Source organism: Hippopotamus amphibius, chromosome 2 (genome assembly GCF_030028045.1).
Source record: "Hippopotamus amphibius kiboko isolate mHipAmp2 chromosome 2, mHipAmp2.hap2, whole genome shotgun sequence".
In the NCBI taxonomy this organism is placed as follows: domain Eukaryota; kingdom Metazoa; phylum Chordata; class Mammalia; order Artiodactyla; family Hippopotamidae; genus Hippopotamus; species Hippopotamus amphibius.
The window spans coordinates 151,512,650-151,540,510 of NC_080187.1; the positions used below are offsets into that span (position 1 = coordinate 151,512,650).

A 27,861-nucleotide genomic window follows, 5' to 3' on the forward strand; every position below is an offset into this window, starting at 1 on the left:
TCAAAGGCATTCTTCCCTTCTATTACCAGTTTTGTAAAAATTTCTAGGATCTCTTTTAGATTCTTTCCGTTGCTCTGTTCACATTATCCATCTGTTCTTGCATGCTGTCTACTTTTCCCATTGGAGCCCTTAGCATATGAATCATAGTTACTTTAAATTCCCAGTCTGATAATTCCAGCATCTGTGTCATATCTGAGTCCAGTTAGGATGCTTGCTTTATCTCTTTAGAATATGGGTTTAAAAAAAAATTTTTTTTTTTTGCCTTTGACATGCTTTCTAATTTGTTGTCGAAAGCCAGATGTGTTATCATGGAAAATAGGAACTGAGATAAAAGGTCTTTCTTATGAGAATTTTGTGCAAATCTCATTAGGAGCTGGGCTGTGTGTCGTGTCTGCTGAAGCTGTAGGTTCCAGAGGCTTCAGACACCTCCAGGGGCCTTGGCTTGGCCTCCCCTCTGGATGCTGGGCTTCTCTCAGTCCTGCTCCTCAGAGAGAGTCTGGTCTTGGAGCTCTTTCAGCTGGAATCCACTATTATCAGGCAGGAGCCCTGATGGTGTGGTGGGAAGTTGTAGGGGAGGGGACGTGTTATCCCAAAACTGGGTTTGCCTCTTGGTGGGTGTCGAGCCAATAGACATAACCAAGCCAAAGATAGGGAGAAGGAAGGATTTACTATTACTTGCAGCAACTAAGGAGAACATCAGGGATCTTCCCCAAAGCAGCATCTCTCCAGCAGCAAAGTTGGGTAAATTTTAAGCTAAAGGTACATGCATATTCACGAGGGGGCTTGAGCAGCGGAGAATTCAGCATAGAATTGGGGCAAAGGTCAACAGCATCCAAGCTTTAGCTGACTGAAGTCACAAGGGTCAGCATCCTCATTCCATCCTCCATCTGGGTGGGGGCCTTAGTTTCTGCAGAACTCAAAGGTATATTATTATGTGTATTCCATGAGGAACCAGGACCCTGCTCCAAGGCTCCACTGTTGTTTCTTGGCTGCTCCTCCCTTGTCTCTGCATCCCCTCCCTTAGGATAATTAATTACTGAGACCTATTCAAGGGCAAGCATTGTGGCAAGGCTTAGGTCACAAAGTAGCTTAGGCCAAAATGGGTTCTCATATGTCAGGAAAGCCATTCCTGGTTCTTTCTGTCTGGGGACCCCCTACCCTATCTGCTTAGAGAAGCCTTCTCTTACCTTATGATTAAATCTCCATTGTTAGGGGGGCCTGTGTTCCCAGGCTGTGACCTTCACAAGTGACTTTTCTTGTGTAGCTTTCCCAACCCCCTTAGGTGACACAGGAGGACTAGAGGGGCTGTGGTGAGAGGAATGCCCCTTCCCCAGGGCAAGGTTCTGTCAAGCCTTCCCCTTGGACAGCAGGCCTTGTTATGGAAAAGACTCTGGGTGTTTCCCAGTGGCTACCTTCCCCTCCCTCTGCCAGGGCCAAAAGGAACTGTTTCTTGACCTTTCAGATTTCAAGGGGGCAGCCTGCAAACTCAGTTCACTGATGGATCCAAGAAAAGTCATTGATTCCGTTTGTTCAGCTTTCTCTTATTATAAGGACATGAGCAATGACTCTCAAGCCCTTTCCGTGTTGGGCTGAAATCTGGTCCTTCCCTGGCTATCATTTTCGTTATGACTCTACTACCACCTGAATCCTGTTTGTTATTTGGTGGTTCACTCTTTTTTTGGCCTGTCTTCCCCATTGGAACATAAACTGTGGGGGACTGGAACTTGGTCTGCCTGTTCCCTCTGGTTCCCACACCTAGAAGAGTACCTGGCAGTGATGCCGAATCCAGCCTCTGTACCCCAACACCAAATTAAATCTTGGAGACAGAGTTTGGGGTGAAGTAGAAAAGAATAGCTTTCTTGCTTTGCCAGGCAAAGGGGGGCACAGCAGGCTAATGCCCTCAAGATTATTTGTGCTGACCTGGAGAGGGTAGTGAGACGTTTTATAGTAATGGTTCAAAGAGGGTGTGATCAGTTCATGGACATTATTCTGATTGGTTGGTGGTGAGGTAGTGGGAGTCAGCATCATCGACCTTGTGGTTCAAACCAGTCTGGGGTCTATGTACCTGTGGGAAGCATACAGTTAACTTCTCCTACCTGGTGGGGGTTTCAGTATCTGTAAAATAGCTCAAAGATTTGTTGGGTGTATCCCTTCAGGGGGAACCAGGACCCTGCCCCAAGGCTGCACTATTGTGTTTTGACTGGTCCTCCCTTGTCTCTGCATCCTCTCCCTTCCCTCATTAGTGTCTGTTTGAACCTGCCTGTTGGAACTCAGCGAAGGTCATGGAGGCCGTATGAAGCCTATTTCCTGTAATCAAGAAATGGGGGACACAGAAGGGGTTCCATGCCCAGGAGGCCCACGGGGTCCTGTTTGGTTTCAGCAGATTCTGAATGAATAAGCCAAAAGTGAGAGATAAAGAGGTCAAGCCACCTGGTCACTTTGTAGGATTTCTCTTGTGTGTTATGGTTTTGGTGAATTTGAAGCACAGATGAGGGAGTCTGTATCTGGGAAGCTCCGGAAATCCGCAGTAGATAGAGGAAGTAGCCCACGGCTACCATGGGAAACACGGGATGATGATGGCACTTGTGGCGGTGCTGGGGCCGTGGCCTCACCAGGCAGCAGGGCGGGCCCAGCTGCACAGAAGCGGGTGGGCTTTGCTGCTGTCACTTCTAAATCACCGGCTGTTTTGTCCTCTTAATGCGGATGAACCTTCCATCCCACCCCTTTCCCTACAACCCTAGTGCTTTGTTTTGAGGATTGCAATAGCAGGCCTTCTGTGCATCAAGAAAAACAGAATCGCCCCCGTCCTCTGTGTCTTCTCAACGATCCCCTTGCCAGCATCAAGTCTCGAACAGATTTTTAAACGGTTGCTAACTGTTCTGCTCTTAATTGCAAGTGTAAAAAATATTATTTTCCTAATTGCATCAGGGGAAGGGGGAAAATATGTATTCCTAAAGACCAGAGTTCTTGTGCAAGGCAGCCTGGCTCTGCCACCCACTTGCTAAAGATAATGCTGCTTCTTGGCTCAAATGGGAGCATTTTATAGCGGTTGTTTACTTACAGGGTAGTATTGGCCCACTTACATCTACAGAACAAGAAGTTAAGAGAAGGGGGAAAGTGGCTGATTTGCCACGGAGGTCCCCAAAGCCTTGTCCCCCATCCCCCCTCAGAGGGCCAAGCCCCCTGCCCCACCAGTCGGGGTGGAAATGGACTGTCAGCAGTATGTCCTCATGACCCCTGCTGCTGCTGGCGGCCTTTCCAGATGCAGGCCAAGCGTCGGGGTTGTTTTTACCCTCAGAAGCTGTGGAGTCGGTCCAGGCTGGCGCCGAGCAGGCGGTGCGGACACCAGCCTGGGGGCTGATGTCAAAGCCGTGTATACTGATGTGGCAGCATTTTCTGTGGTTCTGAACTGGGTTTGGGATGACAGAGAACAGAGTGCACTTGTGCCTGGCACGTGTGAAGTCCTGGGGCCAGAGGATACCGGGTCCAGCCTGTTGAAGAAGGGCATGTCCTGGCTCGGACCTCATGTGGGGCTGACACTGGTGTCCCCTGGAGACTTCCAGAGCTGGAGGCCACTATCCCCACGACATCCAATCACCTGGGCTGCTAGGAAACAAGTGAGGCATAGTTTTATCTTTCCCCACACTGTCCCTCCAAACTGCCCCAGGAGCTAGTTCTTTCCTGGCCCAAATGACCTTTCAGGGGGGCCCTGGAACTTTCTGTTGCTCTAAGGCAATAACATGTTCTCCGATGACCTTCAGCCTCTGGAACAGTCTCATTTCAGGAATAAACGTGAGTCATCGTGGACCCTCTGGAGCTTCTCCCTCCTGGCTGGAGCCTGACCCATCTTGGGAGCAGGCAGTGGAGGGAGGGCTGTGTGTGTCCTCTCTTCCTGTTGTTTCAGGAAGGGGGACCCCTTCCAGGGCCCGAGAGGGGGCTCTCGTCTGACACTTGGAAATGAATTGTCCGAGGAAGCACACATGCTGACAAAGCAAGAGACTTTATTGGGAAGGGGCACTGGGTGGAGAGCAGGAGGGTAAGGGAGCCCTGGAGGACTGCTCTCCATGTGGCTCGCAATCTCAGGGTTTATGGTGAAGGGGTTAGTTTCTGGGTTGTCTCCGGCCAATCATCTTGCTTGGCCCGTATTTGATGACTCAGGGTCCTTCCTGGTGGTGGGCGCCTCTCTCAGCCAAGATGGATTCCAATGCCAAGGACGCTGGGAGGTTGGCAGAAGATATTATGGGCTGGCGTGTCCTCCTTCCTTTTGGCCCCTCCTGAATTCTCCCCGTTAGTTTTTGGTGGCAGCACCATGTTCCTTATTGGGACGTCTGGTTGTGAGACAACTCAGGCAAGCGGTTATCATCATGGCTAAGGGGGGTGGTTTTGGTCAGTGGTTCCCTAATACCTCCTCTTGCCTCCGGAGACCAGGGTTGGGCCCTGAGGGACAGGCCCTCTGGGTAAAGGGTGGTCTTCCTCCTCAAGGGGCTGCTTGGCACTCTCAGGGGCCAGCAGACATTACCTCTGCATCATCCTCTCTGGGGGCACTTCTGTGGGTCTCTCAGAGACGCTACAGCCAGGAACTTGCAGCTGATGCCCGTGACCGGGGGACATCTCACTAGGCTGGTGCCCATGACTGCTCTGCATCGGTGTCCCCCAGGTCCCTGGGCAGTCCATGCCCTACACCCATGGGCAGTAGGCTGCCCTTCCTCCTCCCTCTCAGGAGTGACTCTGGCTGTGGCCTCCTGCTGTGGATTCTCATGAGACCCAGGCATCAGCCCCCAGATGCTGGGCACTCGGGGCAGCTGTCCAAGGGCCTAGAAGCCCTGCTGCAAGGTATGATGTAGTCACCTGCCCCTCCTGATGGAGCATAGAAAGCCCCCTGCCCTTTCTCCTGGTCTCCTATGAGCCAGATCCTTGGGAAGACAGGCTTGAGAGCAGGGTGGGGCGCGTCTGTCAGTGGAGGACGTGGGCATGCTGGCCACCTCTGCCCGCGCTCAGAGGTGGCAAGATGGGGGCACATTGCACACCCCATCCCATGGCCCCAAGTGGGTCATTCTGGAGCTCCTGGACTTTGGAGGCAGCCCAGGAATGGGAGGGTCCGGGGTGGAGGCAGGTGGCGAAAGACTCCTGTGGTTCAGAGGGAGCCTTGTGCCTCTGCCCGGTGACATGGGACCGACCAGGGGTGACCTTGAGACCTTGTTGGCAGGTTCCGGTCATCACCACACAGCAGCGCTGCTGCTTCAGGAGGTGGCTGGAGAGACACCCTCACTTTGCAAAGCTGGACAAGTAATGACCGTTTCTAGAGTTTGCCAAGGGAGCGCCACACGTTTTAGGAGTTGTTGTCTCTGTAAGAGTCCAGAGTGGTTGTTTCCTCTTGTTCAGTGGCGTCTAAGGGTTAGTTGGGATGTTGTTGTCTATATTTGGCTTGGAGATGGGAAAGCTTTGTTTATTCAAATTAGCACTAATTTAAAATTACAATTTTAGTCTTAATTGTATGTATTCGGAGATCCCGTTTAAGTCTCTGGAAATAATTGCAGGGTAATATTTTGGGAAGTTATATTAAAATGCACAGATGTTGCTGTGGAGAAAGGTCCCTGGGGCTGTGCCTGGGCCCTTGTGGAGAGAGGCTCAGGGCAGCTTCTGCAGCAGGTCTGTGCTCCCTTCCCTGGCCTGGCTCTGGGCAAGGCTGCAGGCAGAGCCCCTCTGAACACAGCCATCAGCCAAATTCATCCCTCCTTTCTGAATCTGGAGCTGCCAGGTCCCAGGAAACCAAGGCCACGTGGTCACCGTAGCACAGCCTGAGCTGGTGGCATTAGGGGAGGTGGGAAAGGAAGGGGAGTGCAGGTGGGGAGAGCAGGAGAGCGGAGCTGGCGAGGTCCTGAAGCATCCCCCACCTGCAGGCTGCGGAGGTGGTGCTGGCAGGTGTGAGCGTCAGATTCACTGGGAGCTTTTCCAAAACCTGGGGCTCCTGGGTGGGCCTGGTTGGCCCCCTGTGAGCCCAGGCTCTGTATCCAAGATTTGTGGGCGCGGTGAGGGACCGACCCATTGCAGAGGGGTTTATGATCTGAGGGCGGCCCTCCCCGGGGACGTCTGGGAGGAGCACAGAGTTGAAGGACGTGGGCACCTGCAGGCCCTGGGCAGCCACAGGGGAGAGCTGCTCCCGTGAGCAGAACGTGCCAGGCCTACTGGCCTGGGGTGTCCCAAGGGCCTTTGCAGATGCCCAGCGGGCCTCTCCCTAGTGTCCTTGTTGACTTCCAGCCTGCAGTCCTGGCAGTCCCTGCACGTCCCTCCTCCTTCCATCCTGCAGAGTGCTGGGCGGGGGCCTCTCAGAGAAGGGGAGGCCTCAGCCTGCTCCCCAGGAGGGACCAGCTCGGTGGCTTGTGGCTGCCACGGCCCAGGCACGACTCGCGGTAATGCCGGCATGTGCTTGTCTGTGGTACTTCCTGGCACGGAGTGTTTTACTGGACACACTCAGCAGCAGCGTCCCTGAGGCCCCTCTGAGAGCACCGCCACCCACGGGATGTCCGGGTTGGGCTGGGCCAGGCCAGGTGCAGAGGTGCTGTCAGCTTCTGGAGCCCGGCGAGCCCGGCGGGGTGGCCTCTGCACTCGGGCAGGAGCCCGCGAGTCCTGGAGGATGGCATAGGGCCCCTGCCTCCCTGCCGTGGGCCGAGATCCCAGTCCCACCAAGGGCGGTTTTGAAGTCCAAGTGCTCCTGCCCAGGGCGAGCAGATGTTAACAGCTGTGAGAGCAGCTGGACTGTGCATGGTGTGGCCTTGAGGGCAGGGGGCCCATGTGGGACCTTGAAGGTCTGCAGACCTGCTGCCACAGCCGTGGAGCTGCATCTGGTCTTTACGACACTCTCTTCATCCCTCAGGGCAGTCATCCCTCACCTTCGTGCAGAGGCCTGTGGCAGGAGGAGCAGGGTTCCCTGGTGATGGAGGCAGTGGGCATCCCAAGGAGGGGGGTCGTCCTTTCTCACGAGCAGAAGTTACCAATATCCTTGATGGCCAGTGCTGTGAATTTGGGTCCTGGACAATAAAGCCAGGCAACCCCCCCCATCTACAGCAGGAATGAAAATGAAGTCCCTTCAGACAAATGCCTTGCCCTTTGGGTTATTTCTTTTTTTTTTTATGTTTTATTTATTTTTTAAATTTTTGACTGCATTGGATCTTCGTTGCTGCATACAGGCTTTCTCTAGTTGTGGCAAGCAGGGACTACCCTTTGTTGTGGTGCATAGGCTTCTCAGTGCAGTGGCTTCTCTTTCTTGCAGAGCATGGGCTCTAGGCACTTGAGCTTCGGTTGTTGCAGCACGCAGGCTCAGTAGTTGTGGCACATGGGCCCTAGAGTGTGCCGGCTTCAGTAATTGTGGCACATGGGCTCAGTAGTTGTGGCTTGCGGGCTCTAGAGCGCAGGCTCAGTAGTTGTGGTGCATGGGCTTGGTTGCTCCGCGGCATGTGGTATCTTCCTGCACCAGGGATCGGACCCATGTCCCCTGCATTGGCAGGCAGATTCTTAACCACTCTGCCATCAGGGAAGTCCTGCTTTGCCCTTTGAAAGAGACCAGGAGTTGGGGAGGGGGGTATGTCAGGGGAGGCCCTGTCTGCTGGGAAACATTCCTGGAGCAAGGCAATCCCTGCCCTCAGCCTCAGCTGGGAAGACCTTACGTCTGCTGACCTTGGAAGAGAGTCTGTGAGCCCAGAGCTCACTGGTCTGAGTTGAGGCCCATGGAGGGGCTGACAGGTTACACAGTCGGCCTGTGGGGGCCCTTTTCTCCAGTGCACCCTCCCCTCCCTGCCGTGTTTCTGTCCAGCTCCTGCAGAGGCGGGATAAAGATAGACAGTTCCCGCACCCAGGGAGCCCACAGCTTGGGGTCTGATGCTGGAGCCCAGGATGGGGGTGGGGGTTGGGGGGGAATGTGGGCTGCAGCACAGGGCCCTAGGGAAGGTTCCAGAAGAAGTGATTATGCACAGGGAATTATACAGGAGAAGACCAGCCCAGGAGAGAGGCAGGGCGGGGTGGCTTCAGGCTGGAGAGAGCCGCCTGTGTGCAGGGACACGGCAGGGTACGTGGCTGTTCACCATGGTCCGTAAACTCAGGGAGAGGAAGTGCTGAGGGGAAGAGAAGGGCAGAGTGAGTGGAATGGGCAGGTGGCCAACCCTCCACGGCCTCAGGAACAAAAGGAAGGAGCTTGAGCTTGGTCCTGGGGCAGTGGGGCCATCGCACGGTTTTGAGCAGGAAAGAGACCAGACAGAGCTTGCACTTTAATTCTGAATGTGGGGAAAGCACGCGGGGGTGGGAGGTGGCACTGGAGGACATGCACATCCCTCCAGCGAGGAGGACCAGGGGCCCGTGATCGGCTCTGATTGGCAGGTGCCCGCCTGCTTGGGGTCCAGCCATCCTTGTCTGCTATGTAGACCCTGTTGGGGGCTGGGGGCTGAAATGCTGGTTTTAGTGAGATAACAGAGGGAAAATTTTCTGGGGCAGAACAAAAGCCATGCAGTGACCAGTGACGTCCCCAGGGCCCAGGTGGGCATGGTCTCTTGGGCACTTATGTGGGCTCATCCTTGACTGTTGTTGGGACCGGTGATGGCTCAGAGGCATCCCCAGAGCTGTGGAAGATGGTCACACTTGCAGGACTGCCCCAAGCTGGTGGCTGAGCGGCTCAGGACTGTCCAGTCACAGCTTTCCTATCAGAGAGTGAGGCAAGAGAAAAGGAAAAAGAATGTTCAAGCAGCGTGCACCGACCTGCAGGACCTACTCTAGGAAAAACAGGCCTTGTCCTGTTTCATCACTTAGGATTAAATCTGACTGCTAACAGTGTCTTTAACAAGAAAGAAGTTAGTGTTTTACTTAAAAGAAGCCCAGAGGTGGGCAGCTTCATGGGATCATTAGGGACAATGATCTCTTGTATCTTTTTGCTCCACTATCTTAACACGTGGCTTTCATCGCAAAGCATCTTATGGCTGCTGGAGCTCCAGCTCACAGGCTTGTGTTCCAGGCAGCAGAAAGAGGAAAGGCGTCTGACTCCAAGCTGAGTGAGCTGCCTTTAAGGATCTTTCTTGGGAGTCCATTTCACATTTGTTGACATCTTTTTGGCCAGAAGCTAGTTACACCGCCCCAACTAGCTGAATGGGAGGAGGTTCACCTTAAAATCCAGATTGCGCTCCTAAGGAAGAGTGTGCAGATGGACGTGGGGAGGCAGTCCCCACCGCAGCAGCCCTCCAGGGAACACCTGCCCTGCTGCGCTGTGGGCTCTGCAGCCAACCAACCTCTTTGCTTCGCTTCCCCCTCCTTTCCTTCCTCCCTCCTCTTTCCCAGGCGTGTGCTGGGCACTGGTGGTCACAGATGAATACGGCAAAGAGGAATCACGGGCCTCACGGGCTCGGCTCACACCTGCCCTGCTGCCTGGACGCTCCTGCGGTTGGTCTGTGGTGTGTCCCCAACGGAAGAGCAGGTGGCGGGGAGGCATGCCTCTGAACATGGGTGGAGATGGAAGACAGGGCCACGACCTGCGTGTCACACTGACCAGCTGCTCGCACAGGGAGGTCCTCACAGGGGACAGGGGGCACTGGATGGTTCATGCAGGGGCCACGCCCCACACAGGTCCAGTACTGTTCTTATAAAGGAAAAAAGCAGGGATTCTTCGTTTCCCCCGCCCACAGGCTGAACTGGAATGAGGAGAGACTTAGTTCTCCAACCCTGTATTTCTTTGAGCTTTCATGTTGGTTGATAGTTCCCTAAATCACAAGTCTCCTTAAGGAGAAGCAGAGCCCTGTGTGGTGGCCCCCACCCTGTGCCACCCGACACACCTTGTGGCCCTGCGGCTCTCCCAGCCCTGCCATCCTTCCCCTGTGCACTCCAGCAGGTGTGGTGTGGACGGTGCCCGGCTCTACCGGTCGTGGGCTGTGGAATGCCTCACCGGTGCAGTCAGGCTGGGAACCTGCAGCCTGATGTCCAGGGAAGGGGCTTTGAAATCGTCCCTGAGGGATTCTAGGGCCAGCAAAGCTGAGGACCACTATGTGACCCCCTCTGGACACGGGCAGAGGCTGTCCTGGGGGTCACAATGAGAGGGTCCTCAGAGCAAGCAGAAGCCAGAGGGGGCTGAAGGTCAGGGTTGCAGGGCAGGTTCTCGAAGGCGGAGCTGGGGCTGGAGTGGAGCCGTAGGGGAGTCAGCGGGACGCGCAGCCTCTGTCCAACTCAGGTAGATTCAGGGTGTGGACAGGCCAGACCCGCACAGGAGACTCTGCTGGTCTTGGCGAGGGTACGGGGAGGGTGTTGGGGCAGGAGCCAGCCTGCTTGTTCCTAATTCTGGTCCCCTACTTATCCAAGAGCAAAAGAGGGTCATTTCTGTTTAGTTTACTTTGATGCTAGGTTAGATCACACTCTTTTTTTTATTTTAATGTTAATGGCTTTTTTATTCTTTTTATTGAAGTATAGTTAATTTACAATGTTGTGTTAATTTCTGCTGTACAGCAGAGTGATTCAGTTATACATGTATATATATACATACTTTTTTAATATATCCTTTTCCATTATGGTGTATCATAGCATTTTTAAAAATTTATTTTATAGTGGAGTGTAGCGTTCACAATGTTGTGTTAGATTCAGGTGTACAGCACAGTGACTCAGTTCTGCGTCTACATGTATCCATTCTTTTTCAGATGCTTTTCCTATCTAGGCCACCACAGAATACTGAGCAGAGCTCCCTGTGCTATACAGTAGGTCCTTGTTGGTTGTCTATTTTAAATATAGCCGTGTGTACATGTCAGTCCCAAACTCCCAGTCCATCCTTCCGCCCGACCCTTCCCCCCGGTTACCATCAGTTCCTTCTCAGTCTGTGAGTCTATTTCTGTTTTGTAAATAAGTTCCCTGTGTGATCTTAAAGCATCAGTAATTCACGCAGAACAGGGCTCTGTTAACCCCACGTGACCAGGCAGGAACCCCTGTTCCCAGACCAGGATGTGCTGTGCAGAGCGTGCATTCAGGTCAGTTTAGAGGTCTTGGTGTTGTTCTGCTGTTTATTTGATTGCTTGTAGAGGAATGAAGGGAAGTGTTTTTCTCCTGGGAGGTGTTTCTATCTAGTTGGAAATAGATAGAGAATTTGGTTTGCAATGATCCCAGCATCTCCAGCGGCTGTTGTGGTGGGTCTGCTGGAGGAGTCGGGAGCCTCCCTGTGTGTGATGGGGACTTGAGTGTCCTGCACAGGCCCCTCTGGCTTTACTACATAGCTCTCTTTCTGCCAACCCTTTGGTACATTTTAATTCTCCAGGAACTTGCTCTAAGTAGAAGCCATGGGCTCTCGGTGCCCAGCCAGTTGGCCTTCTGTGACGTTCTGCGTCGGCTCTGCCCTGGGGGTTGTGTCATCCCCCCTCACCCCCCACCCAGGATACAAAACCATCGGCAGGGAGAGAATCCTTATGTAGAGGGGGGCAAAGCACCCCGGCCTGCCCTGGGGCCTGTGTGGATATGGTGGGTGGCCAGCTCCGTGTAGAGGCCACCTTGTCCCCTGAGTCACTGGCAGCTCCGGGCACAAGGTAATGATGCCCGCCCACGCATCAGGCACATGCTGGGTGCCGATGTCCCCTGAGTTCCTCTCCACAGCTCAGTGCCCGGGGACGAGAGCCAGGGGGCAGAGAGTGGGCTGGGAGCGGCCAGTGTTCACAGAGCCCTTGGGCAGGCAGGCAGGTGGACCCCGAGGAGAGTGAAAGGGAAGCACAGAGGCACCTGGGCAGGGGGCAGGTTGGGGGCTCTGGCGGTCACGGGAGGGGCCCTGGGGGACAGAGAGAGAACAAGGGAGCCAGAGGCAGAGATGGCCCCTGATTCATCCTCTTGCCCACTGAAAGCCCCCTGTCTCTTGGAGCCTCAGTTTCCCCTCCTTCCAGTCTGAGAAATGGGCAAAATGGCAATGCACATCTCACAGATCTGTTTATGCAGAAAGAGGAAGCAGCTGACAAACGGCAAAGCACAATTCAGCTCCTTCTGGCTGTATCTGCAGGGGAGCACACCTGGTACCGCACAGGATTCAGCCCGGCACCAGCCTCGAGGCCACCTGAGCCTGTGCCCAGCGTGCCCTGCCCAAGGGGTCAGTGTCCAGCCAGGAGGGGCATGAAGGGGTGTGTTGACGTGGGGAGTCTGGGTGGGGATTCCAAGCATGTCCTGTCTCCTTTCCCTGAGCGTGGGCTCAGGATCTAAGGCCAGGTTGAGATGGCCAAGCTCAGGTGCACAGTTCTCTGCAGGACAGCAACCCCTCCGGGCGACTCTGCCACAGCTGGATTCACACATCACAGAGCAGATTTGCTGCGAGGTCCTGCCTACTGTTGGCTGGGTTGGATGGAGCGTGGGTTCTCAAAGGTCGGAGGTCGGGGAGAAAGGGCCTCCTGGTGACAGCCCACTTCCTGCCCCCGCCATTAAATACCTGGTCCCCAGGAGCCAGCCACTCACCCCCTTGGGGTCCTGGTGACCCACTGTGGATGGAGGTCACTGCACTTGGTCCTGGGGCTACACCATCGTGGGTCCTGTACATAGAGCTCAGTAAAACTGAGCAGGTGTCCTGAAGCCACTGAGGATATGGAGTTAATTATAATAATAATTTTTTAAAATTTCATTGAATTATAGTTGATTTGCAGTGTTGTGTTAATTTCTTCTGTACAGCAAAGTGACTCAGTTATACACACACACACATATATATATACAGACACATTCTTTTTTATTATATTCTTTTCCATTATGGTTTACCATAGGATATTGAGTATAGTTCCCTGTGCTCTACAGTAGGACCTTGTTGTTTATCTGTCCAATATAATAGTTTGCATCTGCTAACCCGAAACTCCCAATTCTTCCCTCCCCCACACCCCTCCCCCTTGGCAACCACAGTCTGTGTTCTCTATTGTCTGTGAGTCTGTTTCTGCATCTTAGATAGGTTCATTTGTGTCATATTTTAGATTATTACATATAAGTTATATCATATGGTATTTGTTTTTCTCTGTCTGACTTACTTCACTTAGAACGAGAATCTCTAGGTCCATCCATGTTGCTGCAAATGGCATGATTTCGTTCTTTTTTTATGGCTGAGTAATATTCCATTGTATACATATACACATCTTCTTTATCCGTTCATCTGTCAGTGGACTTTTACATTGCTGCCATGTCTTGGCCACTGTGAATAGTGCTGCTATGAACTTAGGGGTGCATGTATCTTTTTGAATTATAGTTTTGTCAGGGTATATGCCCAGGAGTGGGATTGCTGGATCATATGGCAATGAAGTTAGAAAAGAAACCAGAACCTTCCTTAGTATTCACTGGTTTAGAGGTTCCCAAACTTTCTCAGATCATGGCACTGTTGGTATTGCCTTAACTTCACAGTGTCCCCAAGGCAAAAGAGATACCTAACAGCTCTGCCTATTAGGTAGGGTCGAACAATTTAGTATTTATGTCCTGAAAACTTCAAAGCTGATTGAAAAGTAACATTGAAACAAGTTTATTTCATCCTTACCCACAATTGCTCACCAGTGGATGTGAGCCTGTTGGATGTGATTGGGTGCCGCTCTCATTTCCTGGTCAGTGTTGACTTTTGTGTGCAACTTCCTTTTTGAAAAACATTTAAAATGCTTTTTATCTTTAACTGTGGCGCTGCAGGGTGCAGTTTGGAAACCGCTGTCCTAGAAAATGAGCTTCAAACAAGTGAAGGACGGGAGACAGTAATATACAGAGTGGGGGAAATGTAAAATACATAATTATGTGTGGGACTAAGATGGACCGAGGGGACTAAGTGTGGTGGAAATGGCTCCGTGCTCTATCCCTGTGCTTATAGCCCTAAAGAATGAGGAGAGAGCTCAAGAGAACATAGGTGAACATTTTGGGTGGTTTTCTGGAATCGTTTTGGTGGTAGTGTTAGCATTGCTATTCTGAGCATGTCTTGTGTGTCATGTGAGATGAAGCAAATATGTAATCATGTGACCTTCCATTTCTGAGGACTTTGAAGACCAGTTTTCAGTGGGGAGGAGAAAGGAGATACAGAGAAAAGATACGTGATCCTGAACTTGAATGACAAGGTCAGTGTGAACTCTTGAACCCGCTGTGAGGCCTGGAAACAGTGGCCTCACCAACAGCAAGATATACCCAGCCCCCTGATGGTGGTCTTGAAATTCAGTTTTCTACTAAAAGAAACTAGGACTCCTTGGACAAACAGCAGATTCTGGGTCGAGAATAGGAACTGTACAAGTTGTACCTGGAACATTTTGTCAGAGCAGAGAGGAGAGGAACCATTAGACCTACTAGGATGGTATTAAAAGGACCCGGGACTTGAAGAGGCCAAAGATGAGACAATTTGAACATCAGTAAGAGGAAAAACTGCAATGGATTGAAATGCATCTAGTATGTTTAAATCCATGAGTTTGTTCTTTCCCTTTCTTTCTTTCTTTCTTTCTCCCTTTCTTTCTTTTTCTTTCTTTTTCTTTCTTTTTCTTTCTTTCTTCCTTCCTTTCTTTCTTTCTTTCTTTCTTTCTTTCTTTCTTTCTTTCTTTCTTTCTTTCTTTCTTTCTTTCTTTCTTTTTTTAATTGAAGTATGGTTGATTTACAGTGTGTTAGTTTCAGGTGTACAGCAAAGTGATTCAGTTATATATATATGTAAAATTGAATATATATGAGTATGTATACATAAGAATATATATATATTCCTATTATGTATATGTTCTTTTTCAGATTCTTTTCCATTATGGTTTATTACAATATATTGAATATAGTTTCCTATGTTATACAGTAGGTCCTTGTTGTTTATCTATTTCATATGCAGTAGTGTGTATCTGCTAATTCCAAAGTCCTACCTTATCCCTCCACCTGGCTTTCCCCCTTTGGTAACCATAAGTTTGTTTTCCACATCTAAGTCTGTTTCTGTTTTGTAAATAAGTTCATTTGTATCATTTTTTTTAGATTCCACATATCAGTGATATCATATGGTATTTGTCTCCCTCTTTCTGACTTACTTCACTTAGTATGATCATCTCTAGGTCCATCCATGTTGCTGCAAGTGGCACTATTTCATTCTTTTTTGTGGCTGAGTAATATTCCATTGTGTATAGTCTTTGTTCATTCATCTTTCAATGGACATTTAGGTTGTTTCCATGTCCTGGCTGTTGTTATCAGTGCTGCAATGAACATTGGGGTGCATGGATCTTTTTGAATTCGAATTTTTTCCAGTAAATCCATGAATTCTGAATGATACCAAGGAAGACAAAATGAAACAAAAAATTGGTCTCCTTTGTAGAGTGACTTATTTGAACTTTGGTAGATAACAGGCAAGACTGAATCATTGATCTTGCTTCACTGTGCATGCGGCACCACCGGGCAGCCCTGTGGCAGGTGAGGGGTTTCTGTGTGTAGAAGGGTCCAGCATATGGATACATGAACGCACATCCTGATGCCCACTGACACCGAAGACGGGGAGGCATCCAGAGCTCACGGCCTCTGGAGGAAGGACGCCACATTGCCCGGGAAGTTGTTTCCCTCCAAATTCTAATCTGAATCAGTTTCAGCCTCCAGATCCCACCACCAGTTTGCTGGTGCACGGAAGACAGGGGACGGTGTTCTGTTAGGCTGCAGGGTCAGTCATCAAAATCCCAGCCAAGGGAAATGCTCTCCAACAAATGATTCGGTGTCTTCAGTGAACAAATTGCAAGGGAAAAAGAGAAATAGCAGCACAGCCAATGTGTGGAAGGAGGCATACTCAATGTTTAGCTCTGGGCGCTCGGTGGGAAACAGTTAAGGAAAGGTGAGGTGGTGATGACCACACGATTGGGGGTGGTCATGGGGCACATGGCGGGAGCTTTGTCTCTGAGGGGTGCCGGAGGAGGCTTCTGGGGCAGCTGGCACAATCTGTCTCCTTACCTGGCTGGAGTTTCCAGCATGTTTAGTAGTCCTTTATTAGGCTAAATATTTGCCTTATGCTGTTGTTGTTTTGTATGTGGGTTTTTTTTTTTAATTGGAGTGTAGTTGCTCTATAATATCATGTAAGTTTCAGGTGTACAGCACAGCTATTCAGTTATGTATGTGGGTTATTTTGACTATAAAAACATTAAAAGAAGACATTCAGGAAACCAGATCATGAGAGTGAACATCCAGCCTGGTCCTGGGTGTGTGACATGTCCCATCACTGTAACCTTCTCCCCTTCCTGCAACGCACAGCCGGCTGCGTCGTTTCTCGTATTTTCTATCTTAGACCTTTTACTGTAAACTTACCCATTAATATACTTGTGTCTTTGGTGCCGGGCATTACAAAGGGTGTACTGGAGTTGTGTGTTTTTGTTTTTGTTTTTGTTTTCTGTGATTTGTATTCTGTTTTCTTTCCTGTAAGGAGCTGTGTTAGGTCAGGTCCTCTGAGAAGCAGACCTAAGGCAGGATTAAATATGTATGATTTTGTTGGGGGAGCGACCTGTGAGGGAGGGAGGGAGCTTGGGGAGGGGGTGTCAGACAGGAGTGGGGGTGGGAGGAGGCTTCAGGTGCAGCCCAAGGAAGGCAGAGCTGCCTGGAGGCTCCCACGCAGGGTCTCTGCTCCCGGGGAGGGTGGGGTCTGCGTCAGGGATGCTGATGGACCCGCTCAGAGCACAGGGAGGGACGTGGGCCCATCATTCGGGGCTGGTGCCAGAGCATCTCTGCGGTGTTCTCAGCTCTCTAACTTGTAAATACTGTGACTCACCCAGAATTACAGGGCAAAGCTAATGGAATCAATAATGTATAAATTTGCTGCTCCCTCACGGAGTTCCTCGAGTTTTGGGACATTTCAGTCCAAAGGCGACGGGCCTCAGGAGTGTAGAGGCCTCCCCGACTGCTGGCAGTGTGGCCAGGTGAACTGTTGGCGGCTGTAACACGAAAGCCTTATCTCCTGCCCCTGGGCTTGGTTCTGGTTCAGGCACCCCTCCATCTCCTGGGAGGTCCCAGTGTCTTCAGGGAACCCTGGTCCTGTGAACCCTCCAGATGAGCCCCTTTTGGGTGATACCATTGGTCTCGTCTGGTGGGATAGGAAACTGGGGTTCAGAGGGGGACTTACAGGGCCGCAGCTGGGAGGTGAGCATTCAGGGCTATATATTTACAGCCCACTTCATCCTACCCCTTGAGTATCCAACCAGGCGGAGGGAAGCTGGTCACCGGACACACATGTGAGGCCCCCTCCATTATGAGTCAGGGGCTTCTTGGAGGTGGGGGGCTCATCTGCTGCCCTGCCTCCTTCACCCCCTCCTCCGGTGTGGCTGCACCCCTAGCTCCATCCATCTGTGGCTTCCCACTCGAGACCCAAAGGCCCCACTTGGCAAGCCCACGGGCTCTTTGTGGATCCACTGGCCCCCTTCTGCCGGCCTCACTCACCTGCCTGGGTGGCTGCGGTTGCCCTCACGATGCAGTGTCTCAGCCTGAAGCCAGGCTGCACCTGCAGGAGCTCCCTTGGACCCTGGAACAGCCTCCCAACTAAACCTTGAATCCTGTCGCCTCCACCCTGTGGCCAACTGGTCTGTCTGAGAAGTGCATCTGACCAGGTGTTGGAACAGCTGCCGCTGCTCTCAGGATCCAGGGCAAACCCTTTGTCACTGGGAGCATGAGCCTGGCTCATCGTCATGCCCACCCCTTGTCACCCTCCATCCTCTAGGCTTCAGTCACCCAGAACTTGTTTTCTGGTCCTTAAATTTACCTCCAAGCCATTGGCCATGCTGTGCCTCCTGCTGGGGATGCCTCCATGTCCCCATCTCCTCCTCTTCCTTCTCATCTGCACATGGCATCTACTTATAGAGCAGGACCCTGTGGGGCCCTCCCTGGTACAAATCCTTTCCATGTCCCCGGCTTCTTGTTTGTAGAAATTAGGCTTCATTCAGCCTCCGTGACCTTCCCTGTGTCCCAAAGGGCAGGTTGAAATAGATGCTCATCAGGGAAGGGAGGGGATGCAGAAGGGAGGAGCAGTCAAGAAACAATAGTGCAGCCTTGGGGCAGGGTCCTGTGTCCTCCTCGAGGAATATACATAACAATACCTTTGAGTTATTCTGCAGGAACTAAGGGCCCCACTCAGGTGGAGAGTGGAACTTAAGGCTGAGTAGAAGATTCCTGGAGCACCCTGTTACCTCACCGCCAACCAATAAGGAAGCCATACACCCTGCAGCCCTCACCCAAATTTTGCCTATAAAAAATGCTCTCTGAAAACCATCAGGGAGTTCAGGGTTTTTGAGCACAAGCTGCCCATTCTCCTTGCTTGGCCCTGCAGTAAATCTTTCTCAGCTCCAGACTCCAATGTTTCAGTTTATGTGGCATTACTGTGCATTGGGCTCACAGACTTGCGTTTGGTAACATTAACTCCTCCCCAGGAGCACTTCCTGGCGTTAGGGCTGCCCCGTGTACCACCCCTCATAGGACAGGTCACAACACACATCTGTTTCTTGGTTGTGATGTCCCCTAGGGTATAAACTCCTGGGGGGCAGAACCTGTGCCTTTTGTAATGTGTAGAGCTTCCTGTTTGAGGAGTGAGTGGAAGGGCTTTAAAGTGTGTAGATCTGTGCAGAGAAGGGGCAGGAAGGAGCCTCTGTTTCACACTTAAGTTGTGAAAAAGATATGTTGGAGAGGAACATGGTGGGGGGTGGTGTCAGGAGCCCCCTCGTCGGGGCGGGGATGGTGTGAGAAAGGTCTAGACATTGCAGCCCTCCTGTGCTGCTTGCCTCCAGTAGGTTTTGGAGTTTTGTGGAGCCTGGAAGAGTGGCCAGGGGGGAGGCTGGCAGGAAGGTTGGGTCCTGAGGCCCCTGGGCTGGGGTAGAGGACCCTCCCCACCTCTCCCAGGCCAGTGGTGGGCTTCCTCCTTCACTCAGACTTTGCCCTGAAGGTTGGAGCCTTGTCTTAGAGCCATCTTGGGGAGCACCAAAGCTGTGCAGGAAAAACATACGGATCTACGGGGTACCTGGTAAACTTCCCATCCTATGGTTGCCTGGACTTGAGGATAAATGAAGTTTTGTTTGGAGTGAAGAGGGCCTGTGGTAGGGAGACCAGTAGAGCATAAATATTTACCTCAGTGATTAAAAGTTTAAAGTGGGAAGCAATAGAAGTGATACCTCGGAGCATCTCAGGGTCATCATGGCCACTGACGGTTGTTAAAGTTTATACTCACATGGATCCTTGCAGCTTTCCTGAAGTATCCATGCTGGGTGACATTGACAGGATTGTTTTGTCAGCATTAAGGGTTTGGGGGTTTGATATGAAACTTTCACACTGCGAAAAAGGGAGACGTGATGTTTTCAGCGTGTATTTAGGGTTGCCAGTGGCTAGAAATCTTAATGATATACACTCATGTATTTTTGTTGTTTTGCTTTCCCCAAGAAGACTGATGGAGAAAGAGTGTTAGCTCAGAAGGATGATACTTTATTTACAGAGCATGTTAAATAGAGTCTCAGTGGAGAGAAGGACTCTGGGCTATGATGTGTAAGAAGTCTTCACCTAACAAGGCTGTTTGGCTATTTGTGTCCACACCTGGTGTGATTTGTGGCAGTTGATGGGTAACAAGCTTATTACTGTTATGTGCATGGGGAGATATAGCCTCACTCTCCGTGCGTATATTTCTGCCTTGTGAGTTTTGCTTGCTTTTTTTTTTTTTAATCCACTTAATTAAGATTTTGGTTTTGTTACAGATAGGATTCTAATTTAAATAGAGTTGAATGATTCCCCAAAGATGTCTACACCCTGGTCCTTGGAGCCTGTCAGTCTGTTTCTTTACACGGCGAAAGGGACTTGCAGATGTGATTAAGTTAAGGGAATTGAGATGGGGAGATACTGTAGATTATCCTGGTGTAATCCAGACCCAGTGTAATCATGGGGTCCTGATTAGAGGGAAGCAGGAAGAGTCAGAGGAGGTGCTGTTGTTGCAGGAAGGGGGACCCCTTCCAGGGCCCAAGAGTGGGCTCTTGTCTAACACTCGGAAATGAATTGTCCAAGGAGACACATGTGCTGACAAAGCAAGAGACTTCATTGGGAAGGGGCACCTGGGAGGAGAGCAGGAGGGTAAGGGAACCCAAGAGAACTGTTCTGCCACGTGGCTCACAGTCTCAGGTTTTATGGTGATGGGGTTAGTTTCTGGGTTGTCTCTGGCCAATCATTCTGACTTAGGGTCCTTTCTGGTGGTGTGTGCATCGTTCAGCCAAGCTGGATTCCAGTGAAAGAAGAATTCTGGGAGGTTGGTAGGACATGTGGACTGGTGTCTCCTCTCTCCTTTTGACCTTTCCTGAATTATTCTGGTTGGTAGTAGGTTGTTAGTTCCGTGTTCCTTACCAGGACCTCCTGTTGTAAGATAACTCATGCAGGTGGTTACTACGGTGCCTGGCGAGGGCAGGTGGTTTCAGTCAGTGGATCCCCTAACACTGTGATGATGTGCTGCTGGAAGCAGAGTTTGGGGGGATGCACTTTGCAGATGGAGGAAGAGACCACAAGCCATGCAGTGGGGTGACTTCTAGAAGCTGGAAAAGGCGAGGAAACAGATTCTCCCCTAGACTCTCCAGAAGGAACTAGACTAGTCAACACCTCATCTTTGACCCAGTGAGACACATGTAAGATGGTAAGTTTATGTTAAGTCACTGAATTTATGGTAATTTGTTCCCGCAGCCATAGGAGAAAGTACAACAGAGACGCACTGACTGAGCTTTAAAGGGGCAACAAGGTCGACCAGTTGTTCTCTCCCTTCACTGGGCTCTCATTTTGGTAACGTCTGTGTAGCATTTGCCTGCTTTTTGTGAATAATGGGAGTATGTTCTGGGCACCAAATCTTCTTTTCCCTGCCTCAGTGCACTGACACTTTTTGGGAGGTGAATGTTCTGCCTGCTGCTCTTCTGGAATGATCCACGCAGGGCCATTATCGGGAAACATCTGCTGAAATGTGTGACAGCTCCCTGGGGAGTGATGAACAGGCACTGAGATGTGCTCGCCCCTCTGGGGATGTGATTGCCATCCATCCTCGTGGACATGTCCAGGTATGTGTACAGGGGGCAGAGAGGACCCGGCTGTTCTTGAGGGGCAGTACCTTCTCCCCAGAGCTGTCAGGGAGTGGTCATCGACCTCCGTCTTTCCTGCGACCAGCCCCTGGTTCCTAGAGCTGCCTTTCAGCCTCAGGGTGAGTCAGCTGCCCTTAGCGCAGCCACTGCAGGCTTCTCTGCTTTTTCTGACCAGTTCCACCACCATGGCTGGGGAACAAATGGCGTGGTAGCCTGGCCCCACCATCAAGGATGGAAAGGCTCAGCTGCACAGTCGCCTTGGGACCAGACCTCCTGGCTCCGTATCATCATAAAATTTGCCTTAAAATCAGAGCTGCTTTAGCCTCAAACACATGCCTCCAGAGATTAAGAAAGCTCAGGAGTAAATATTGCTGGGAGCTAATGATGGATTTATTATTCAATACTGGGATTATACTCTAGTCCATTTATGGGTTTTTCCTCTAAATTGCTGATGTTTGAAGTGGAAGCTTTCGATGCTGACTAATGCTTCTGCTCCAAGATTTGCTTTCGGGCAACTTATTTATAAATAAAGCAGCTTTTTAAGGAACACCTGCAAATTTAAAGAATAATTAGTGTAATGAGTCGCATAGCCAAATGAGGTGCTGGGGAGCACAGTTTTCCACATTGGGGTGTGGAAATCTGGGTCCCTGCACCCTGGGGGGAGGTGATAGCATGGTTATTTCTACTCGTTGAGTTGTCCTGGCTTCAGGGGGCATTTGCGTGTGTGGGTCCATTCGATTTTCAGAACAGCCCTGGGCTGGTTTGTGCAGAGCAGGAGCCTGAGCTCACAGAGGTTCAGAGCTTTGCCTGGTGACCCCATTCATCAGAGGGGCCGCTCGTGTTGCCCCAAGCCTGGTGTTCTTTCTGTGATGCCAGCTCTTCTAGGACTTGCGTTTCTTTCTTTGCTCAGTGGGCTATTTCCCCTCCTCTGTCCCCCAGGATCCCTCTTCCCTTTGACCAGTGGGGAGGTCTGATTAGTTTTGAGAAAAGCATCACAATTCTTGGATCCTGAGACTGAGAAAAAGCCTGCTCTGTGTTTGGAGATGGTTGGTATAACTTTTGCGCTTCCTGCCCTGGATAACTTCAGAATTGGGTAGATGAGGTCAGCTGGGGGAACAGTCTGCCTGAGAGCGCTGGATCCCCAGTTATGTCCCTCCAGCCACCCCAGCCATCAGGAGCTAGTTTCTGTTTTCCAGCAGCAGCCTCTGTTCTCTTATTAGAGGAGGACGTTATAAACATGGCCATGAGCTGTGCCACGTGGTCTGGGGTCCCGGGGGTGGCTGCAGGGTGATGATGTTCATTTTGCACGGGCGGAGGATGGAGCAGAGTGGGAATGAGTCACATCGTGGGGGATAGCTTGAGTCCCTCATGACCCGTGCAGGGCTTTGAAAGCTTTGGGAAAGCTGCTACACTCACAAAGGTGTGTGGGCCTCTGTGTGTGTGTGTGTGTGTGTGTGTGTGTGTGTGTGTGTGCACACGTGCACGCACACGTGCACGCACACGTGCAAAGAGAAGAGAGGCTGGCATGCTTGCAAGGAGGAGAGCTTCTAGAAGACCAGCACTTGGTGGAGGCAGCAGGTCACAGCCGAACAGCTTCAGGGGTACCAGCAGACATCTTGAGGGGTCTCCCATGGTGCACGGAAAGGTGTGCACCAGCCAGTCCATCTGGATTGTGAGGACAGGTGCCTGCCTTCCTCGGAGCCATGCCTTTCTATTGCTTTTTGTTGGTGGGAATGTAAATTGGTGCAGCCACTGTGGGAAATAGTATGGAGGTTGCTCAAAAAACTGAAAGGAGAACTACCATCTGATCCAACAGTTCCACTCCTGGGTATTTATCCAAAAGAAATGGAAACACTAAGTCATAAAGACATATGCACCCCAATGTTCATAGAAGTGTTATTTACAGTCACCAAGATGAATGCAATCTAAGTGCCCATCTATAGATGAATGGATAAAGAAGACATGGTATGTGTATATATACACACATACATGTACACACACACAGACACACACACATACACACAGACACACACACACACACACACGCACATGCACATGCACACAGTAGAATATTACTCAGCCATAAAAAAGAATGAAATTTTGCCACTTGCAGCAACATGGATGGACCTGGAGGGCATTATGTTAAGTGAAGTAAGTCAGACAGAGAAAGACAGATACTGTATGATCTCACTTATATGTGGAATCTGAAAAATAAAACAAACTAGTGAATATAACAAAAAAGAAACAGACTCACAGATACAGAGAAACTACTGGTTACCAGTGGGGAGAGAGAAGGGAGGAAGAGCAAGCTAGGGGTAGGGGGTTAAAAGGTACAAACTACTATGTGTAAAACAACCTACAAGGATATATTATACAGCTAAGAGAAACATAGTCATTATTTTATTATAACTTTAAACGAAGATAATCTATAAAAATATTAAATCACTATGTTGTACATCTGAAACATATAATATTGTACATCAATTACACCTAAATTTTAAAAAAAGTTAAAAATAAACTTCGAATTTTAGGACAGTTTTAGATTTATGGAAAAGTTGCTCAGGTGGTACAGAGAGCCTCCGTGTACCCCTCTGCTCTGATGTCCTTTACCTAATGTCCTCTTTCTGTCCCAGGATCCCATGCAGAACACTGCATTACACTTAATCATCTTGTCTCCTTAGCCTCCTCTGGGCTGTGACAGTTTCTGACTTTCCTTGTTTTTGATGAGCTTGACAGTTTTGAGGAGGACTGGTCTGGTATTTTGTAGAATGTCCCTCATTTTCAGTTTGTCTGGTGTTTTTTCATGGTTAGACTGGATTTGGGGTTTAGGGGAGAAAGACCACAGAGGTGAAGCTCCATTCTCAACATATGGCAGAGGTATAGCTATCACCATGATTGATCACTATTGACCTTAACCTTGATCGCCGGCTGATGTAGTGTTTGCTGGGTTTCTCTGCTGTAAATTGCTCCACCCACTTTCCATACTCCGCTCTGCAAGGAAGTCACATGCACAGTCCACATTAAGGACTGGGGAGTCATGCTCTACCTCCTTGATGGACGAGTATCTACATTAGTTATGTAGAATTTTTCTGTATCAGAGACTTGTCTGTTCTCCCCCACTTATTTATTTATTCAAACTTTTATTTGTATAAATATGGACTCATAGATATTTATTTTGTCCTTTGGTTTATAACACATTATTTATTTTGTTGCCTAAATTGTTAGAGCTTTGACCACTGGAAGCTCTTTCAGGTTGGTTCCTGTGTCTCTTTGACATGCTCCTTTCCTTTTGTCTTTTGAGAATTTCCTTACTTTTTGTCACAGTAAGGTGTTCCAGGCTCAATTTGCATTTTCCCCACCCAGTTGTAGAATCTGCTGTTTCTCCAAGAATCCCTGGTTCTTTTCATTAGAGAAAGGTATTTAGAAACCAAGGTCTGTGTGTTGAGAGTGCTTATTGCTATCGAGGTGCCATTGCTTCTAGGCCCTCCCAGGACACAGAGCCAGGAGATAAAGTGTTTATTATACTAACCCATGTACACCTAGGTGTCTCCCCTTGTTTTCTGAATGCAGCCCCATCTGATAGCCAAGCCCTGGATCCAGCCTCCTGATCACCCATGGGAGCCAGCCCCACATGTCCCAGAGTAGAAGGGAAAAATTGGACAACAGAGTGTTGTAGAGCAGGAATAAACAAAAGACTTAGAAGGCTGAAGGAATGTTTTCAAGGTATACAAAAAAATACATAGAATAATAAGAGGAAAATCTAGGTAATTACCACCCAGTTTAAGAAGTAAGATGTACAAATACAATTCAAACCACCATGAATGTGCTTCCCAATCACACCAGTGAAACCTGTCAAAGTGAAGTTACTGTTTATTATTTGGGGACATGTTTTTATATTTTTACTCTAATTATTTTGCATGTTGTCTAAGTCTATAAAAATATAGTTTACTATGTTCCTGCAACTTGAATTCATTAACTGAGAACTTCTACATGTATTTATTTTCTTAGCAATCCTGGGAAAAGCAAGAGTAACTGTTTGCAATGTTCAGATAGAGAAATTGAGAACTTGCAGCAATGATGTGATTTTTTTGCCAACTTCAAGCAGCTAATAAAAATGAAATGGAGTGGGAGGTTGGGGTTAGCAGGTGTAAGCTTTTATATATAGAATGGATAAACAACAGTGTCCTACTGTATAGTGCAAGGAACTATATTCAATATCCTATGATAAACTTTAATGGAAAAGAATATAAAAAAATAATATATTTATATGTATAACTGAATCAATCTGCTGTACAGCAGAAATTAATACCACATTGTAAATCAATTACACTTCAGTAAAAAAAAAAAAACAGGCTCAAATTTGTATTGTCAGAGCCCAAGTTTGTGGTCTTTTTATGGCGTAGATGTGGAGTTTCATTGGGAAAGGGGAGATAAAACTAGTCTCCTTGGTCACTTCATGACCCTGTTTCTTCCCTTGGCCTGGACGACCTGACATCTCTGTCAGCCTGGAATCCCAGCCTCCATTCGGGTTTTGCAGGCGCCAGAATTTCTGAAGAAATGAGGATTCACGTGGTTGGTTCAGAGTCCCACCCCCTCATCACATCACTCCCTGCCAGCATCTGTGCCCATATCCTTTGCGCTCCTTCTGAGACTGGAAATCACGTATCCGGCTCCAAGCCACCCCCTCCTTATTTTAGCGCCAGATGCTACTCCTAGAACTTCCCCCTGCCCCCCAGCACCATTTCCTGCTCTCTGTTGGATCCTTTGCTGCACATTCACACACACACTGCTTTTATCTCCCATCTGAGAAAAGAGAAGAATCTCTTACTCCCACTTCCTCTTCCTGCTTCTGTCCTATTTTTCTGCTTTGTTTTGCTGTAGAACTTCTGGAAGGCATTGTCTCTACTGGCTTTTTCCAGTTCCTCCCCTCCCTTTCTCTCTGAAATTCGCTCCAGGCAGACTTTCTTCCCTTCTTCTGATGCATCTACCAACTCTGCTGAAGCCACCCATCTCAGGGTCGCCAAGGACCTCCAAGTCCTCCTCTCCCTTGGCTTGTTGCACATTTGTCCTCTCCCTCGCCTGGGAACTGCTTTTTCCCTTGGCTCCCAGGGCGCCATATGCCTGGAACTTTCTTCCCACTTTGCTCAGTCCCCCTACTGACCTCTGAGTGTTGGAGGGTCCCTGGCCTCAACCTGTGGACCTTTCCTCTGCTTGATCCACACTCACGCCATGTTGACCTCACCCAGTCTTGTGGCACTCAACCCATCATGTGCCGAAACATCCCAAACTTATATCTTTGGTCTGACTTCTCTCCTGAACCCTAGACTTGTGTATCCAACTGCCCACAAAACATCTCCCCATGAGGTCTAAGGGACCCCAACTCAACAGGTGCCAAGCTGTCCCCCATTGTCCCTCCCAACCCCCATCTCTCATCATTGTACATGGCAGCTCCATCCTTCCTAATGCCTGAACCATAGCCTTGGAGTCAACCTTGTCTCCCGTCTTCCTCTCAAGTCCTACATCTCATCTGTCCCAGAATTCCATCCCTGGTCACTTCCTGCACTGCCCTTTCATCTCTCCACTGGGCTGCTGCCCTCTCCTCCAGGCTTCCCATTCCTACCCTGACCCATACCTTTCCACCCAGGTGTATCTCCATGTGGCAGCTGGGTTACTCCTTTTTTCTTTTTCTTTTTGAATTTTACTGGAGTATAGTTGATTAACAATGTTGTGTTAGTTTCAGATGTACAGCAAAGTGATTCAGTTATACGTATACGTATTCATTCTTTTTCAGATTCTTTTCTCATATAGGCCACCACAGAATATTGGGTAGTTTCCTGTGCTGTACAGTAGGTCCTTGTTGGTTGTCTATCTTATATATAGTAGTGTGTGTATGTTCATCCCAAACTCCTGATTTATCCTTCCCCGCCCACGTTTCCCCTTTGGTAACCATAAGTTTGTTTTCTCTGTCTGCAAGTCTGTTTCTGTTTTGTAAATAAGTTCATTTGCATCATTTTTATAAAATTAGATTCCACATGTGAGTGATATATGATACTTGTCTTTCTCTGTCTTGACTTCAGTTAATATGATAATCTCTAGGTCCATCCTTTTATTTTATTTTATTTTTTAAAAAATTTTATTGGAATATAGTTGGTTTTACAGTGACAGCTGTAAAACTTAGATCACATCACTCTTCATTCCAGAACCCTCCAGCGCCCCCATCTCGCTGACTAAAAGCCAGAGGCCCCTCCTTGACTCTTTCTTTCCCGACTTTACGTCCTAAAACTCTTTCCTGCAGAAACCTATCTGGTCAGCATCATCACCTTCTTCATATGTTGGTGCACATGTTCCCCTGTCCACAAGGCTGCTGCAGACGGGCCCCTTAGTACTGGTTCTAGTCCTGGCCCCACCAGGAGCAAAGTCAGGCAACTTCCTGCCGTACCTGCCCCCCCCATATCCTTAGGATCCCAGGACCTTTCTAAGTCTAGATTGCTTGGCCTCTGTCGGTTTCTACACGGGAAGGATCTCACTCTAGCCATCAGGGTGGCACGCATGTGGACAATGGCTGCTGGGCTTGGTTTTCTCCAGATAGACCAGCCAGAGGCACGGCCACCCACTGCCAATCCCTGTCACTCATGGTTGACACAGTCTCTGGGCCTTCCCCACTGCAGTTCTCTGTGGATATTTGTTGCACTGACAGGAATGTAGAAGCATAGATTTTTTCAGACATTTTTTTAATGAATTTATTTATTTATTTAATTTATTGGCTGTGTTGGGTCTTCATTGCTGCACACAGGCTTTCTCTAGTTGCTATGAGTGGGGGCTGCTCTTCATTGTGGTGCACGGGCTCCTCATTGCAGTGGCT

The 27,861-nt window shown here is 49.6% G+C and overlaps 1 protein-coding gene across 1 annotated transcript in view; it reads left to right on the plus strand.

Moving 5' to 3' along the window:
- Positions 1–27,861, plus strand: part of APBA2 (amyloid beta precursor protein binding family A member 2) — a 248,017-nt gene that overhangs the window by 52,165 nt on the left and 167,991 nt on the right. The window lies entirely within an intron of this gene.